This window comes from Schistocerca serialis, chromosome 2 (genome assembly GCF_023864345.2).
Source record: "Schistocerca serialis cubense isolate TAMUIC-IGC-003099 chromosome 2, iqSchSeri2.2, whole genome shotgun sequence".
In the NCBI taxonomy this organism is placed as follows: domain Eukaryota; kingdom Metazoa; phylum Arthropoda; class Insecta; order Orthoptera; family Acrididae; genus Schistocerca; species Schistocerca serialis.
Genome location: NC_064639.1, coordinates 1,025,791,731 through 1,025,809,562, shown reverse-complemented (window position 1 = coordinate 1,025,809,562; position 17,832 = coordinate 1,025,791,731). Strand labels below are relative to the sequence as shown.

General features: G+C 42.4%; 1 protein-coding gene across 2 annotated transcripts in view; it reads right to left on the bottom strand.

Moving 5' to 3' along the window:
• Positions 1 to 17,832, bottom strand: part of LOC126458436 (cilium assembly protein DZIP1-like) — a 289,883-nt gene that overhangs the window by 170,917 nt on the left and 101,134 nt on the right. The gene's annotated exons all lie outside the window — the stretch shown is intronic.

Sequence of the window (17,832 nt, the reverse complement as noted above, 5' to 3'; positions counted from 1 at the left end):
ACTCACTTTTGATGCATAGTGAACTGGAGAAAACCTTCATTCAGATTTTGTTAAGGCCGATGGAAATAACAAAATGTAACAAGTGGGCACATGCAATTGCTGCAAATGCTCTTGAAGGAGAGATGCTTCTTAATCATATTCACTGTTAGTTTTATAACAAAAGTGACACTCTGTAATGTTGTTGGAATACAATTAAAACCACTGTCTGGGTGTCACCATCTGTGTGTCATATATGCACTGCAGACTGGCACTGAAGCAAGTCTTGATGGTACCTGTGATACCATCGCATGGACCTTTATCATTTAATATGGCGAAGAAATGCCACTCTCCACAGACACTGAAATCATTCTGATAAAAAGATATGTTTGCAAAATTTTTGAAGTTTTTATACTGAGCTACAGCATCATCTGAGAAGTAATAAATGTACTTGCATGTTTAATGGAAACAGGATATCATGGAGTTAACCAAGTGACACTGGAAAATACGAATACTCATCATGTCATATTTATGGCATTCTGATAGGATAACAAATAAAATGTGATCTATTCTATAGGTTTCTGGTTGTCTCTAATAAACAACAAAAGGATGAATAGTAATCTGTGCATTGTTCCAGTGAAATCACTGGATCTAATCGTGCAGGCCAAATTCATAATTCTCTGCAAAATCACATATAACCACGTACTCATTGCCAAAAAGTGTCTCTTTCAGATGTTGCAGAAATTCAAACAGTTAGATGGCTATGAAGGAGTGGAGCAAGAACTTTTTTAATTTGTTGATGAGGTTTTCCAAGAAGTATTCCACAGAAGGCAGGTGAGTCTGGAGAGTTGTTCTATTTGTAGACATCCACAGTTTAAATATTATTTCATCAATTCCATTTTTCTGCACAAGGCAGTAAAGTCTGGAGTGCTGTTATGCTTGTAGATGTTCACAGCTTGTAGATGTTCACAGCTTGTAGATGTTCACAGTTTCATCAATTCCATTTTTGTCAAACAACTCTCCCACGTATGTCAAAAAAGACTGTGTACCTAGGCTGTTCTCATGTGCTGATATAATTACAACACTTCAGCTTGGCGAGATTACAAATGATATGAGCAGGACAGTGTTTGTATGTGTTAAGTCGAGAGTTGGATCACATGTTTACTACTTCAGTCTGGAACCTCCCGACATGAGCTTCACATTTTGGAGAATACTGCACACAAATGAACAATTAGAACTGGTTGCATCAGCCAGAACTCAGTTCTTGGCTTGTAACTGGCAGAATTTGAATAATCCTACTTTCAGTCCTGGGTGTTTATCTTTGAATGCTTGATGCAGCTCATTCAGGTTTCCCAACATCACTCATTTCTTTTATGAACCCTGGAACCATTTTCCTTGACAAAAACAAAATCCTTCTTCCCAGGCAAACAGCGGCTTATGAGATATCTTCTCTTAGGAGAATTCTACGACATACTTCACAATATGTTTACTAAGGACACGCCCAGGTCTCGGATTAGGAGTTACTAAGATATCACAATATGTGACTCATTATCTTGCCTTCCTCATTAAATAGTTTGAGGCACCAAATTCATTTGCAGTCTTTCAAATTCTCCAAAATTTTGGAAAAAGTGTCAACATTTGGATCTTATGGTGGTAGATCTAAATTTCCATTTCAGTTACATTATAATTTCAGTTTCCACATTTGTTTCATCCTCAGCATTTTCTCATATTTACTTTGGAATACTTCAAACATTTCCTTGACATTTTTCTGAGCATATGTTTTCTGTGTCTTCTTTTCCACCAACCACTGTCCAAGGGATACAAGATTATCATTTAATGCAACTAAATTGATACCTTAGGCTACAGATGTGCCTGTATTATCCTTTCTCAGCTAAGTGCCTTTTTCACAAAACATAAACTGCTTGTAGATTCACAGCATGGCTTCAGAAAAGAGCTAAGTACAACCACAGCAGTTACTCAGTTCATCCATGAAGTTTACTATCTGTTGGACCAGAAGATGCAGACTGCAGGTATATTTGTGGACCTGACAAGAGCATAGGGTACTTCTGAAAAAGCTAAAATCTTATAGTATTGGGGATCAAGCCATGAATCTTCTAACCACATACCTGCTGAATCGTAAGCAAAGCCCTAAATTGTCATACAAACTACATAATAAAATCATGAACTCCCAGTCCACCAGTGAACCTGTATAACAAGGTGTACCACAGGGCTCAATCCTTGGACCCTTTCTCTTCCTTATATACACTCCTGGAAATTGAAATAAGAACACCGTGAATTCATTATCCCAGGAAGGGGAAACTTTATTGACACATTCCTGGGGTCAGGTACATCACATGATCACGCTGACAGATCCACAGGCACATAGACACAGGCAACAGAAAATGCACAATGTCGGCACTAGTACAGTGTATATCCACCTTTCGCAGCAATGCAGGCTGCTATTCTCCCATGGAGACGATCGTAGAGATGCTGGATGTAGTCCTGTGGAACGGCTTGCCATGCCATTTCCACCTGGCGCCTCAGTTGGACCAGCGTTCGTGCTGGACGTGCAGACCGCGTGAGACGACGCTTCATCCAGTCCCAAACATGCTCAATGGGGGACAGATCCGGAGATCTTGCTGGCCAGGGTAGTTGACTTACACCTTCTAGAGCACGTTGGGTGGCACGGGATACATGCGGACGTGCATTGTCCTGTTGGAACAGCAAGTTCCCTTGCCGGTCTAGGAATGGTAGAATGATGGCTTCGATGACGGTTTGGATGTACCGTGCACTATTCAGTGTCCCCTCGACGATCACCAGTGGTGTACGGCCAGTGTAGGAGATCGCTCCCCACACCATGATGCCGGGTGTTGGCCCTGTGTGCCGCGGTCGTATGCAGTCCTGATTGTGGCGCTCACCTGCACGGCGCCAAACACGCATACGACCATCATTGGCACCAAGGCAGAAGCGACTCTCATCGCTGAAGACGACACGTCTCCATTCGTCCCTCCATTCACGCCTGTCGCGACACCACTGGAGGCGGGCTGCACGATGTTGGGGCGTGAGCGGAAGACGGCCTAACGGTGTGCGGGACCGTAGCCCAGCTTCATGGAGACAGTTGCGAATGGTTCTCGCCGATACCCCAGGAGCAACAGTGTCCCTAATTTGCTGGGAAGTGGCGGTGCGGTCCCCTACGGCACTGCGTAGGATCCTACGGTCTTGGCATGCATCCGTGCGTCGCTGCGGTCCGGTCCCAGGTCGACGGGCACGTGCACCTTCCGCCGACCACTGGCGACAACATCGATGTACTGTGGAGACCTCACGCCCCACGTGTTGAGCAATTCGGCGGTACGTCCACCCGGCCTCCCGCATGCCCACTATACGCCCTCGCTCAAAGTCCGTCAACTGCACATACGGTTCACGTCCACTCTGTCGCGGCATGCTACCAGTGTTAAAGACTGCGATGGAGCTCCGTATGCCACGGCAAACTGGCTGACACTGACGGCGGCGGTGCACAAATGCTGCGCAGCTAGCGCCATTCGACGGCCAACACCGCGGTTCCTGGTGTGTCCGCTGTGCCGTGCGTGTGATCATTGCTTGTACAGCCCTCTCGCAGTGTCCGGAGCAAGTATGGTGGGTCTGACACACCGGTGTCAATGTGTTCTTTTTTCCATTTCCAGGAGTGTATATTAACGACATTGCACAAACCATTAACTCCTATATTGTAAGCCATGCAGATGACACATCAGTCTTATTCTATGGGAGGGAATCTAATGAGCTAGTATCTCTTGCTACTAGTGGTGTAACAGAAATAACAAAATACCTCAATGATCAGGGACTCTAGGTAAATGTCACCAAATCTCAACTAGTGACATTTAAAACAGGCAGTTCTCACCACAACAATATGAATAGTGTGTGTAATATCTCTGCAACAGAAAATGGTAACTGTAAATTCCTGGGTGTGTATGTTGATGAAAATTTGCGGTGGACATACCACATTAATTTCGTATGTGGAAAAGTCAGTAGTGCCGTATATCTCCACAGCTAGCTCGCAAAGATAGTTCCTAGCCAAGCACTGAAATTAGTATATTATGGAACACTTTAGCCCTTTCTCAAATATAGAATTGAACTAAGGGGCTGTGCAGCTGATGTACATTTGAAAAGGATACTGCTACTACAGAAAAGAGCACTAAGACATACACATGGGATGGGACATAGAGATTCATGTCGTGAAGTGTTTGTGCAGTACAAATATCTAACAATATATTCTCTGTACATCTTCAAAATAGTTGCATTTTTTATAAGTCAACCAACAGAAGCTATCAAGGGCAGTGATGTACATGATTTCAACACTGAAACAAAGTGTATCTATTTCCGTAACAGAACAACGTTAAAGATGACTGGTAGAAGTCCACATATCAGTGGTTTGATTTGGTATAACAAGCTACCAAACGCTCTAACAATGTACACGGGAAATGTTTTTAAAACAAAATTAAAATCTTTTCTAATAGAAAAATGTTTATATTCTTTCAATGAATTTTAAGATAGTGATTGTAACATGAGGCATTAGCATTTCAGTTGTAATGTGATAAATGTAAAAAATAGACATAAGAAGCAACAGCTACAATGTAGTGTATTTTAAAAGTGTAAATATAACCATAGTATTAAGTCTGACATTTGCAAAAGCCATCAATTTCCTACATATATCACATATTTTGTGGTCTGTCATTATGTCACTGATAATATCAATCATCCTCATTTGCACTTTGTATATTACAATTGACTGCTAATGGCCTGTTCATATTGTTACCTTACTGTGAACTGCTATAACACCATCTTTTTAACAGTTTTTCAGTACTTTATGTCATTCTGTTACAGTTTGCATTCAACTGGTATTGCTTTACTGTATCACATTGCTGTAGATATTAATTTATATCTTCTGTTCCAAATGCCATCTCACCTTGATTTTTTACTATGTTATGTAATGTACCATAAAGAAGCAAATACATTTTTTCAGAAATTCTGAAGGTGACATGTTTTGAGATATTCAAGGTAAAAGGTCAACGTCACTGACCTTAATTACACACATTAATGAATATGGCTATGTTGGATGTCTTCTGAAAGCTTGTTATTAATCCTTTCCTAAATTATCTGTTTCACAGCTATATCTCTATTAGAATAGATGTTAAAGCCATTTTTGTCAGCAATGTTTGTCAAATTTTCCGCACATTTTTTAGAACTTTGGGCAGCTATATTTTTGTTTTGCTTGTGCTACAATTCTGAAATTTGGCATTTTCACTCCCTTGACATGTGCAATGAACACATCAAATTTGAGGAAATTTGGACTTGATTGAGTCAAAAATGGTACTTTTCTGTATTGATCTGTCATGGAATGACTCACAAGTATGTACACTTATTCACTTTTATAAGGGACTTTCTTTTCTTTGTTGAAATCCTTACCAATACAACAGCAAAAAGTCTCATATCCTCTCAGTATCCAGAAGATATGGTCAGACATCAATGTAACTTTGTGCACATGCACACCATTGGGAGTATATAAACGATTAGAGCTGCAATTCTCTGTAACAGGTGGAATGGCCACCAAAGTGTGTTACTGTTGTTCACACTTAGTTTTGTTATTAATCTCAGTAGACTGTATAAGGGGCATGAAGAGTCATATCTTGAGTAATCATTGAGTGCTGACTTGTTTTCTCTCTGGCACTTTTGAAATCACTTCACAGCCATTGATTCAGTAGTTCCTCTGCTGCTTCACCTACCATGCATGCACTGCTATCGAGAGGCACTGCTGATGCCTGGAGTGTTCAAGAGGACGGAGTGCTTTCTGGGAGGCTCTGAGTTGCTTGTTGTCAATGATTACAAAAAGAATATTGTTTAAGGACTCTAAGCGTATATGTCGAGTTTTGGTGTTTGCCGTAGTCCTGGTATTCTATTTGGTTCAGCAGAACATGGTTGTAATTCGGATGCCTCGAGATGGTAAAAGGTGTCATTGCTTGTATAGATTAACCACTGCTGATTGGTATGTTTAGTTGCTTGGTCACAGCGAAGGTATGGGCCAGTGTAATCGCCAATAGAGTGGTGCTGTTGGTTCCAAGTGTTCGCTGCCTTGTTTGCAGATCGTTACACTGTTATTGGCAAAGTTGATAATGGTATTTTTAATTTACTGAGTTATGGCTCAGTCACCATTCACATCAATTTACATGAAAGTAAGCAGCAGCCGGCACACAGCCATGAAGGATACCCCTGTTTACATTGCTGCTGTATATTTCAGTAAAACTTGATAGCAACAACAATGTCAGTTTGTGTCAAATAGTTTTTCCTTGCCACAGTGTGTTGATTAATGCTTAATTCATGAAGTTGAGAATCCGAGGCGAGTGTAGCTATGTTTGTGAACACCTACAAGTTAAAATGGCTTTATGCTTTTGACTTCCTTAATCTGGCCATTTTCTGCAATTGATTATTTGAGTAAGTGTTGCGGAGTGTTGACAATTGATCTATGTCTGGTTATGCACCAGCAAACCTTGTAATGAGGAAGGAATGCTGTGGATCTGAATTATGTTGTTGGATGGTCAAGCAATTCCGGGAGCAGACTCATGTTTTGAAATGATTTCATTCTGGCCATTTTTTTATTTAATGGTATGGCTAGGGGCCCCCCCCTCCCTCCTCCTCCCCCCCCCCCCCCCCCCCCCCCCCCGTCAGGCAGACCATTCACAGGGTGGCGGTCTTTCAAATTGCTGCCACTTCAGCTACCTGCAGTCAATGAGGATGATAGGATGATGATGAGGACAGCACAACATCCAGTCCCTGGGCAGAGAAAATTCCCCGACCCAGCCAGGAATCAAACCCGGGCCCAGAGGATTGGCAATCCGTCACGCTGACCATTCAGCTGCTGGGGGCAAACATTCTGGCCATGACTGAGTGTCATACACAGTCTTTATTGACTAAAAAGGATCTTGTGGAAGTTATTCTGTGTGGTACGTTATCAAGAAGTAGTTGTACAATTCCTTGGTTAATCTAGTAGTGGTGAACCACTGTAGTTATCTATTTCATTTAAGTTATTGATTTGACTGAAATTATTGATCTGGGTGCAGTTGCACTGCCTGGTGGTTAACCCATACAACATAGCTAGTCTGATTATTCAAGGGTACACACAGTGGACTGGCATCATACACCTGAAAACGTGTTGTTGTGAGATGTATTTAGTCAAGGCAGCAAAGCCAACCTGTTATCCAGTGGGTCTGCTGTGTGGCCACATTGCACTGACAGAGTGTAGTGTGTCAATTGAGAGATTCTGTGCACCCCTTCTGAAGTTACCATTATCACCTTGATGTTTTGTTATACTCCTATTTTAAAATCACATTGCACTGGCAGTGTGTAGTGTGTCCATTGAGAAATTCTGCACACCCATTCTGAAGTTACCATTATCACCTTGATGTTTTGTTACACTCCTATTTTAAAATACACTTAGCAGGTATATTTGGACAGTATTTCAGTAGAGTTGCATATTTAATTGCTTATTAGGGGCCTTTGTAACTAGTTTGCCAAAGCAGCTTTGGTTATTTTTAAGGTTGTCTAATAACTGACAATTACATAATTCTTTTCTAAATTACATTGGTAAAGTCTTATTCCAGCTTTAAAATGACTAGTTCTAGTTAAATTTATTGCTGAGATATGATGAGCTTGTTGTATCTGTAATTTTAAGGGCCGCTCTTAAATAGTACTCTTGGTTATACAGATTATTAATTTTAAGATGGGTTGCATAGTTCTCGTTATGCACACACAAAGCAACTGTTTTGACTGAAGGAATGATTTCATTAAATATCCTCAGCTTTGAATGGGAGTGCATTCAAGGGCAAATTAAATTGCTCTTAAAGGATTTTCTTTAATGTCATATTGGTCATCAGAGTCTGTACTAAGCTATCACCAATGCTGCTGTAGTGATTTATGGTGATGGTTTCAGGCTCTACAAGGGCACTACATTGGAAATTCTGCTGTGCACAAGTCTCTGCAACCAGGGTGCTGAAGATGCCTCCATGCAGCCTGAGTAACAAGTGGACATAATGTGCCAGTCACCGTTGAGAGCTTCAGCTCTTCTGTCTCAATCTTTAATTAATAAAATCAGGATACAATCAACCTCATCAGAATTAATATCCAGCCCTCCACTCCCACTGTGTGATCATATCCCGGTTCAACTGTGAAGGACATGGAGATGCTGCACACCCATGTGAGATAGTGTCATCACACCTGATACTAGTTTGAAAGGGGCCACATTGTGGGTTTCCATTTAGTCAGCTGGATGAATAGTGCAATATCCAGATTTGATGGTCATTTGGATGTGACAGTGACCCAATGTTGTAATGCTTGAGTACAGGCCTACTCATCATCAACAACTGATTAACTATGTCTGGCCACTACAAGAAAGGATCATTACATTGTGCTCTAAACACATTATAACCCCTTCACATCTGCATCTGCCTCAGAACAAGTAATGGACTCCCTGCAACATTCTGTGTCGTCTAGCACCATTGGTAATTCATCCAGCACCATTGGTCAAAGACTAGCAACAGCTGCATAAATGAATTACCGTCCCACTCGTAGGCTACCTTTAACACTACAACACAAACGGCTGTGTTTGGAATTGTGCCATAACTGGGGAGCATGGACTGCTGATGAATGGCATCACACTGTGTTCAGTGATGAATTGCAGTTCTGCACTACCCTAGATAACAATAGAGGTCCCATTTTCCTAATGTTTTGGAAAGTCATAGTGAGCTTACTTACAGTGTCATGGTGTGGGAGCCAACTGGGTATTACTTAAGGTCACGACTGCTAGTTATTGAGGGAACTTTGATGGCAACAACTGTCTGTTAAGGACATCCTGTGACCATATATGTTACCTTTCATGCAACAGTATCGTGGTGCCATTTTTCAACAGGACAGTGCTTGGTCACTCCTGGCAGGTGTCCCTGTGACCTGTCTGCATAATGTTTAGGCACTCTCAAGACAATCAAGTTTACCAGATCAGTCCCCAGTGTGTGGGACCAGCTCAGATGCCGACTCTATCCCAGTTGCAGTATTTGTGATATTAAGGACCAATTACAACAGTTGTGGACCAGCTTACTTCAGGAGAGCATACTATGGTTTTACGTCATCCTTCTCAACCAAATCAGTGTGTTAAACCAGGTCAGAGGGGGTGCAACATCATACTGACAAGCAGACTCATATTGACAAGTTCTTGGTAAATTTGCATCGATTTTGTAATCACTGAAATAACATCACATACCCTCTTCAATGGTGAAGTTTCATTTTGTTTTCTCCTCCTCTTCTGGGTGATTTTTTTCCAGGCAGTGGAGATACAGCATAACCTCCTAGGGAACCAATGATCAGAATATCCACACAGACTTAAAAAAAGTCGACCTGTCTGGCATAGTGGTAATTTTGTTTACAGGCCATTGTGTAGAGTTTTGCATAAAATTCAGAGAACAATGTTAGGTAACTGAATATCATCACTTACATACAACTCAAAAAAAAATTCAAGCAGTCCATGACAGGAAAGTTTTTAGGAACCAGGATTGTTATCTCTTCCATATTTAATTGGTGTTTGGTGTGACATCTCATGGCAATGACTGGAGCTAATCATGATTTTATTAACACTTAGGCGCCGACGCCCATAAAAATACGGGCGTGCGCGACCTGCCCAAAAGTCCGGCGCCTGTAATTTTATGGGCGCGTGTTCTCATTCTTCCCCTTCTTTCCTTTGTGTGTTCTTACGGCTCCCGCTTGTCTGGGAGGCGCTGCATGGACTGTAGTTCGAGTATTGGTCACTAGATAGTGTGGGCATGCTGTGAAAGGTGTGCTTCCCTTTTTATTTGTCGGGTTTTGTGAGCGGCGATCTTTTCCCGCGCGGTGTCAGTAGCGTTGACATGGTGAAGCGTGGCTTGATGGTCGAAGAAATTGCTCGCGAGTTATATCGTGATTTAGAAGAAATTGACGTTGATTTGTCAGAGGAAAATATTGTAGATGACTCTGATGATGATGATGTGGACTATGTTCAAGAAGAAGATTCTGGCAGTTCAGGTAAAGAAATCTGACAACAAAACATCTATAATTTTTGTTCAGATTTTCACTGAAAAAACTCTCAGTACATAATTATGATTTTATTTGCAAATACTACTCTTCTGATAGACTCAGAAGAGGAGAGCAGGTGTCCAAGCACTTCAGCAGCAAGTAATCCCGTCGATATTGTGCCTGAAGAAAGAGTGAGACTAACAGCGAGAAAGAGTGAGACTAACAGCAAGGGGGAAGCCGAGACATGCGCGCCAAACCGATTCTGAGGAAGGTTGGACGACTACTGATTGTGCACCAGATATCAATCTATTCTCAGGACAATTTGGAATTTGCAATGTTGTCAGTTTAGACCAGAACAGTGCACCTCTAGAATTTTTTTTTTATATTTCCTGACAGACAGTATGATGAAACAGATAAAGGAACAAACTAATCTGTATGCTCAACAATGCATCAGGAAATTATGAAGCACAAATTCCCTTTCACCCACCTGCTCATTATCAAACTGGAAAGGAGTTACACTTATGAAAATAAGGAAGTTTCTGGCAAAGTGTGGCGAAAAGACACAAGCTACCAGTGTAGTGAATGTAAAGTAGCATAGTGCAAAATGCCGCGCATCAAAATTTACCACACAAAGAGCAAAATTGCATCCTAAAAGAGTTACAGGAGGTTACTGTAGATAAGACATACTGTATCCATCATAATTACAATTTTTGTGTAAAAAAAAAAAAAAAAATTCCTTCTAGAAAATACAGTGAATATACCATTGATCAATTTTTCCTTTTTTCAAAAACAATGTTATAATAATAACACTTGTCAAAAGTATGTATTAATTCAAGAGAAAGGTATTATATATGGTTTTAAACAAGAAAGTCTAGGTTTTTCATTAAGAGTAATTTTATTGCTATAACTGAAACCTTTAATGAGTTGTAGTAGCTTAAAATACGTTAAAATCAGCCAGTCTTTACGGTAGACAACCGCGCGCAATGGCTCAGGACCCAAAGTGTTAATATGTTTACAAACAATGTGAACATTCTATGCAAAGTGTGTGTGTGTGTGTGTGTGTGTGTGTGTGTGTGTGTGGGTGCATGCGCGCGTGTGTGCGTGAGAGAGAGAGAGAGAGAGAGAGAGAGTGAGAGAGGGGGAGGGAGAGTGTGTGTGTGTGTGTGTGTGTGTGTGTGTGTGTGTGGGCGCGCACGTGAGAGAGAGAGAGAGAGAGAGAGAGAGAGAGAGAGTGTTTAATTTATAGCATATCATGTATTGGAGGCACGTGCGCGTGAGAGAGAGAGAGAGAGAGAGAGAGAGAGAGAGAGAGAGAGAGAGAGAGTGTTTAATTTATAGCATATCATGTATTGGAGGCACGTGCGCCTGAGAGAGAGAGAGAGAGAGAGAGAGAGAGAGAGAGAGAGAGAGTGTTTAATTTATAGCATATCATCTATTGGAGGCTGGGTGAGTAGGTCATGCCTGAGAACCACAAATAAGACAAAATAAAAATGAAAAAAATCATGCTCGATCTAAATGTTTAGCATATGACAACACTCCCCTCGTAAAACTTGGTAAGCATTAATTCATTGTTCAGACTCACTGCTGCAATTCTTTGTCATGTATGTTTTGTGGTAGACTTTTTCACTTTGCCACATAAAGAACTGAGTCCACATTCAGGTTTGATTCAAGGAAATCAGAAAGCTGAAAGCTTAGTCATCTGCTGCACCACTGAAAACACTTCCTTTATGAAAATGAAGCAAAGTAGCATCACAAAAGTTTTACTTTTTCCATAAAAAATTAAAAACCATAAATTTTGGATTCATGTGTATTTCACCATGCAATTGTTCTCATATGATAGCTTATAATGCTTCAAGATTAAGTAATTCACTGCCCACTGTTCAAAAAACGTGCAGTGAATTGGGTGTGCAAAGTGTGATTGCTAATCTGAGAGAATTATAAATCAACAGTCTGAAATTGTCACCTTTTTTCCAAATGCATCCTCCAAAAATACACAAAAATTTTTCAAAATCGTCTGTAGTCAACCACAAGGAATTTCTGAATCCCATTATAACCTCTATATTTGAGGTGTCGAGAATATCATGCCCATGTCTGTTTCTTCTTTAAGCAGATCACGAATTCACCAACATTTATGAGCATGCTGCTAATTTTTGGTTGCCGCACTTTAGGTTATAAAGTACACTGCTGTTCATAAAATGTAGCTAAAACACTTTTAAAAAAAAAAAAAAAAAAAAAGGGTCATAAAATGCTTATAATTTGTTCTCGCTAGTGGAGATTTGTTTACTGGTCTTATGCATAACTTCACAGCATCCAAACAGCTAGTATCTGAATATGTTAACGTATGTCCACACTGATTGCACAGAGTCGAACATATTCTGCCTGTTGTTGGTACCTCAAAGGGAGTGGAGCATTTGCTGGTTTTCAGTTAGGCTGGAGCTGCACAGAGCTGTGCTTACAAGGAGTTCTGTCAGTCACTGTTAAATCAGCAAGGGCAACATTTTCAAACCAGCAATGTACTTTTATTCATCTTAGCCCCAATCAATTTGCATGAAATATGTATAAATAATATACACAAACTTTCCTTGAGAATCAGTCTATCTGCTAGTAAAAAATGTATTAAAATCCCTACAGTAGTTTCTGAGATTAGCCTGAACATACAGACAGAAAATGTGGTAGCGGATTTTTATTTAAATATATATAGATCAATGTATGATGGATTTAATTGAAATATGTATGGATGGATGGATGGAAGTAGCAAGAGAATTCACTGCATTACATTGTTTACAGCTATTGGACTCTTGATAAGTCCATGTGAATACATCTTGCAAGCAGTTATCCACAGAAAGAAAAACATTGTTCAGTATACACCGAACACGTCTCCTCTACAGATGAGCATTGAACAGATCCAGCCACCACAACAAAAACAAAAACCCAGATTAGTTTACTACATAAGGGAATTAAAAAACAACCAACTTCCACAACTGACCGAAAATAATGGAGAAACACCCTAAAAAATTATCTGTTAGAAAAGAATTTTTGTAATAATATTGTGAAATGGGAAGTTGTCACTCAACATATAGCAAAGATGCTGAGCCACACATAGGCACAATAAAAAATCTGTCCCAAAAGTTTTCGGTCAGTAAGGCCCTCGTCAGAATTAGACGGCAAACACACACATACACACTCACGCAAACACAACTCACACACACGACTGCAGTCTCAGGCAACTGAGGCCACACTGCAAGCAGTAGCACTGGTGCATGATTGGAGTGGCGACTGGTTGGAAGTAAGGAGGAGGCTGAGGTGGGGCGGGGAGAGGGAGGGACAGTAGGGTAGGCATGGCAGACAGTGACGTGCTGTTGGGGAGCATGGAAGAACGAGCTGGAAAGAGGGTAGAGCAGCTACATGCAGTTGGGAGGTTACACAGAGGGAGCAGAGAGGTGGGGAGGTGGGGGTGAGGGATAGCAGAAAAGGAGAGAAGTAAAAAGACTGGGTGTGAGGGAGGAATGAGGACTGTGTAGTGCTGGAATGGGAATGGAGAAAGGGCTGGATGGGAGAGGACAATGACTAACGAAGGTTGAGACCAGAAGGTTCAAAATGTTCAAATGTGTGTGAAATCTTATGGGACTTAACTGCTAAGGTCATCAGTCCCTAAGCTTACACACTACTTAACCTAAATTATCCTAAGGACAAACACACACACCCATGCCCGAGGGAGTACTCGAACCTCTGCCGGGACCAGCCGCACAGTCCATGACTGTAGCACCTTAGACCGCTTGGCTAATCCCGCATGGCAGACCAGAAGGGTTGTGGGGATGTAGGACATATTGCACGGAAAGTCCCCCACCTGTGCAATTCAGAAAAGTTGGTGTGGTGGGAAGGATCCATATGGCACAGGTTGTGAAGAGTCATTGAAATGAAGGATGTATGTTTGGCAGCGTGATCAGCAACAGAGAGGTCCACTTGTTTCTTGGTCACAGTTTGTCGGTGGCCATTCATGCGGACAGACAGCTTGTTGAATGTCATGCCCACATAGAATGCAGCACATTGGTTGCAGCTTAGTTTTAGCATCACATGACTGGTCTCACGGGTAGCCCTCCCTTTGATGGCATACGTGATGTTTGTGACTGGACTGCAGTAGGTGGTGGTGGGAGGATGTATAGGACAGGTCTTGCACCTAGGTCTTATACAGAGGTATGAGCCATGAGCTAAGGACTTGGGAGCAGGGGTTGTGATGATGAAGTTTGGTTTGTGGGGCACTCAACAGCGCAGTCATCAGCGCCCATACAAAGTCCCAGTTTTTACACAGTCCATTTTCTTTTCACAATCCAATCTAGTCACTCTCACAAACGATGATGATGAAGATATGATGAGGACAACACAAACATCCAGTCCACAGGCAGAGAAAATCGCCAACTCAGCAAGTAGGGGTTGTGTAGCGATGGATGACTGTATTGTATCAATTCAGTGGATGGCGGAATACCACTGTGGGAGGGGTGGGTAGGATAGTAGGCAGGACATTTCTCATTTCAGGGCACAATGAGAGGTAGTCAAAACCCTGGCAGAGAATGTAATTCAGTTGCTCCAGTCCTCAGTGGTAGTGGGTTACGAGGGGAATGCTCCTCTGTGGCCATACAGTGGGACTTTGTGAGGTGGTGGGAGACCGGAAAGATAAGGCATGGGAGATTTGTTTTTGTACAAGGTTGGGAGGATAATTACTGTTTGTAAAGGCTTCAGTGAGACCTCAGTATATTTCAAAATGGACCGCTCGTCGCTGCAGGTGCAACGACCATGGGTGGCTAGGCTGTATGGATGGGACTTCTTGGTATGGAATGGGTGGCAGCTATCAAAGTGGACACACAGAATCCAGAACCTAAACAGACCTGAAACACAATCAAGAACCTTTGTAGCAGAAGCCTTAGCCCCACAGAAATATCAGTTCTGTCCAAAGATTGCACTTTTTGCCCCACTCCCAAATTCAATCCCTTTACACTAACATCCCTAATGGCCATGGCCTTACTACTACTGAACATTGCCTTTCCCAATGCCTGACAGATTCCAAACCAACTACTTCCTCCCTAGTCACCATGACCAGCTATATCCTCAACCACAATTACTTCTCCTTTGAAGGCTTAACTACAAACAACTCCACAGTAGGGACAAGGGCACCAGCATGGCACCAACCTATGCCAACCCATTCATGGGCCATCTAGAGGAATCATTCCTGAACATCCAGAATCCTAAACCCCTCGCCTGGTTCAGATTCACTGATGATATCTTCGTGATTTGGATCGAGGATGAGGACACTTTACCCACATTCCTCCAGAACCTCAACAACTTTCCCTCCATTTACTTCACCTGGTCCTACTCAACCTAACAAGCCACCTTCCTAGATGTTGACCTCCACCTGAAAGATAGCTACATCAGTACCTCAATCCATATCATACATACTAACCACCAACAATACCTCCACTTTGACAGCCGCTACCCATTCCATAGTTCCATAGCAAGAAGTCCCTTCCATACAGCCTAGCCACCCATGGTCATCACATCTGCAGTGACGAGCGATCTCTCTCGAAATATACTGAGGGTCTCACTAAAGCCTTCACAAACCGTAATTATCCTCCCAACCTTCTACAAAAACAAATCTCCTGTGGCTTATCTTTCCAGTCTCCCACCAACTCACAAAGCCCCACCAGCCGGCCACAGAGAAGCATTTTCCTTGTAACTTAGTACCATCCAAGCCTGTAGCAACTGAATTACATTCTCTGCCAGGGTTTCAACTACCTCTCATCACGCCCTGAAATGAGAAATGTCCTGCCCACTATCCTTCCCACCCCTCCCACAGTGGTATTCCGCTGTCCACCGAATCTACTCAGTATACTCACCCATCCCTACACAACCCCTGCTCCCAACCCCTTACCTCATGGCTCATACCCCTGTAATAGACCTAGATGCAAGACCTGTCCTATACCTCCTCCCACCACCTTCTACCCCAGTCCACTCACAAACATCACCTATCCCACCAAAAGCAGAGCTGCCAGTGAAGCCAGTCAAGTGATCTACAAGCGAAGCTGCAACTACTGTGCTGCATTCTATGTGGGCACGACAGCCAACAAGCTGTCTGTCCGCATGAATGGCCACCGACAAACTGTGGCCAAGAAACAAGTGGACCACCCTGTTGCTAAGCACGCTGTCAAACATGACATCCTTCATTTCACTGACTGCTTCACCGCCTGTGCCATATGGATCCTTCCAACCACACCAGCTTTTCTGAGCTGCACAGGTGGGAACTTTACCTGCAATATATTCTACGCTTCCGTAACAATCCTCGTTTCAAGCTTCGTTTGTCATTGTCCTCTCCCATGTAGCCCCTTCTCCATTCCCATTCCAGCACTACACAGTCCTCATTCCTCCATCACACCCAGTCTTTTTACTTCTCTCCTTTTCTGCTATCCCTCACCCCCACCTCCCCACCTCTCTGGTCCTTCCGTCTAACCTCCTGACTGCACATAGCTGCCCTACCCTCTTTCCAGCTCATCCCTCAGTGCTCTCCAACAGCATGTCACTGTCTGCCATGCCTACCCTACTGTCCCTCCCTCTCCCCACCCCAGCCTCCTCCTTACTTCCACCCAGTCGCCACTCCCATCATGCACCAGTGCTACTGCTCGCAGTGTGGCTTCAGTTGCCTGAGACTGCAGTCATGTGTGAGTGTGCTGAATTTTCGTGAGTGTGTATGTGTGTGTTTGCCATCTAATGCTGATGAAGGCCTTACTGGTTGAAAGCTATATTTGTGACAGTCTATCTGTGACTTAGCATCTCCGCTCTATTGTGAGTAGCAACTTTTCATTTAACAATATTGTTACATTCCATCCTGGATTTTCCTTTGTTTGAGAAAATCATTTCTGTACTGTCAAGGTTTACCTGAAATGATATTAAAATATGTTGACAATAATGCTAATGATCAACTGCTATTATTAAGATTAATTTTACAATATGTTCAATAGAATAGTGAAGTAAGTGTGTAAACATGTATTAACATATTAAGCACATAACTCAAATAGCTGTACATGTATGCATTGAAGTATTTATACCTTAGTGTTGAATACATTTATTTTTTAACAATATGCTTCAACAATACTGTCTATGAATGGCTAAATTAATAAATAAATAAAATTATTGGTATATGAGGGGTAGTAAAAAAACCACTGCTGTGGGTGGAGCTTGTGTAGTATGCATTTCTGCCATTAGGCATATCTAGTACAACTCACTGCCAGTTAAGAAATACCTGTCCCTTTTTCCCCCTAATGTTAGTCTTTCCGCTCCCTGGATTGGAATGACTCCTTACCCTCTCCCTTAAAACCCACATCCTTTCGTCTTTCCCTCTCCTTCCCTCTTTCCTGATGAAGCAACCATTGGTACAGAAGCAAATAACCAGAGCCACTTCCTCATCCCCCCAAACCCAGAGCCTCCCACAGAAGAATCCCAAAAGTGCCCCACTTGTGACAGGATACTTTCCGGGACTGGATCAGACTCTGAATGTGGCTCTCCAGCAGGGATACGACTTCCTCAAATCCTGCCCTGAAATGAGATCCATCCTTCACGAAATCCTCCCCACTCCACCAAGAGTGTCTTTCCGCCATCCACCTAACCTTCGTAACCTCTTGGTTCATCCCTATGAAATCCCCAAACCACCTTCCCTACCCTCTGGCTCCTACCCTTGTAACTGCCCCCGGTGTAAAACCTGTCCCGTGCACCCTCCCACCACCA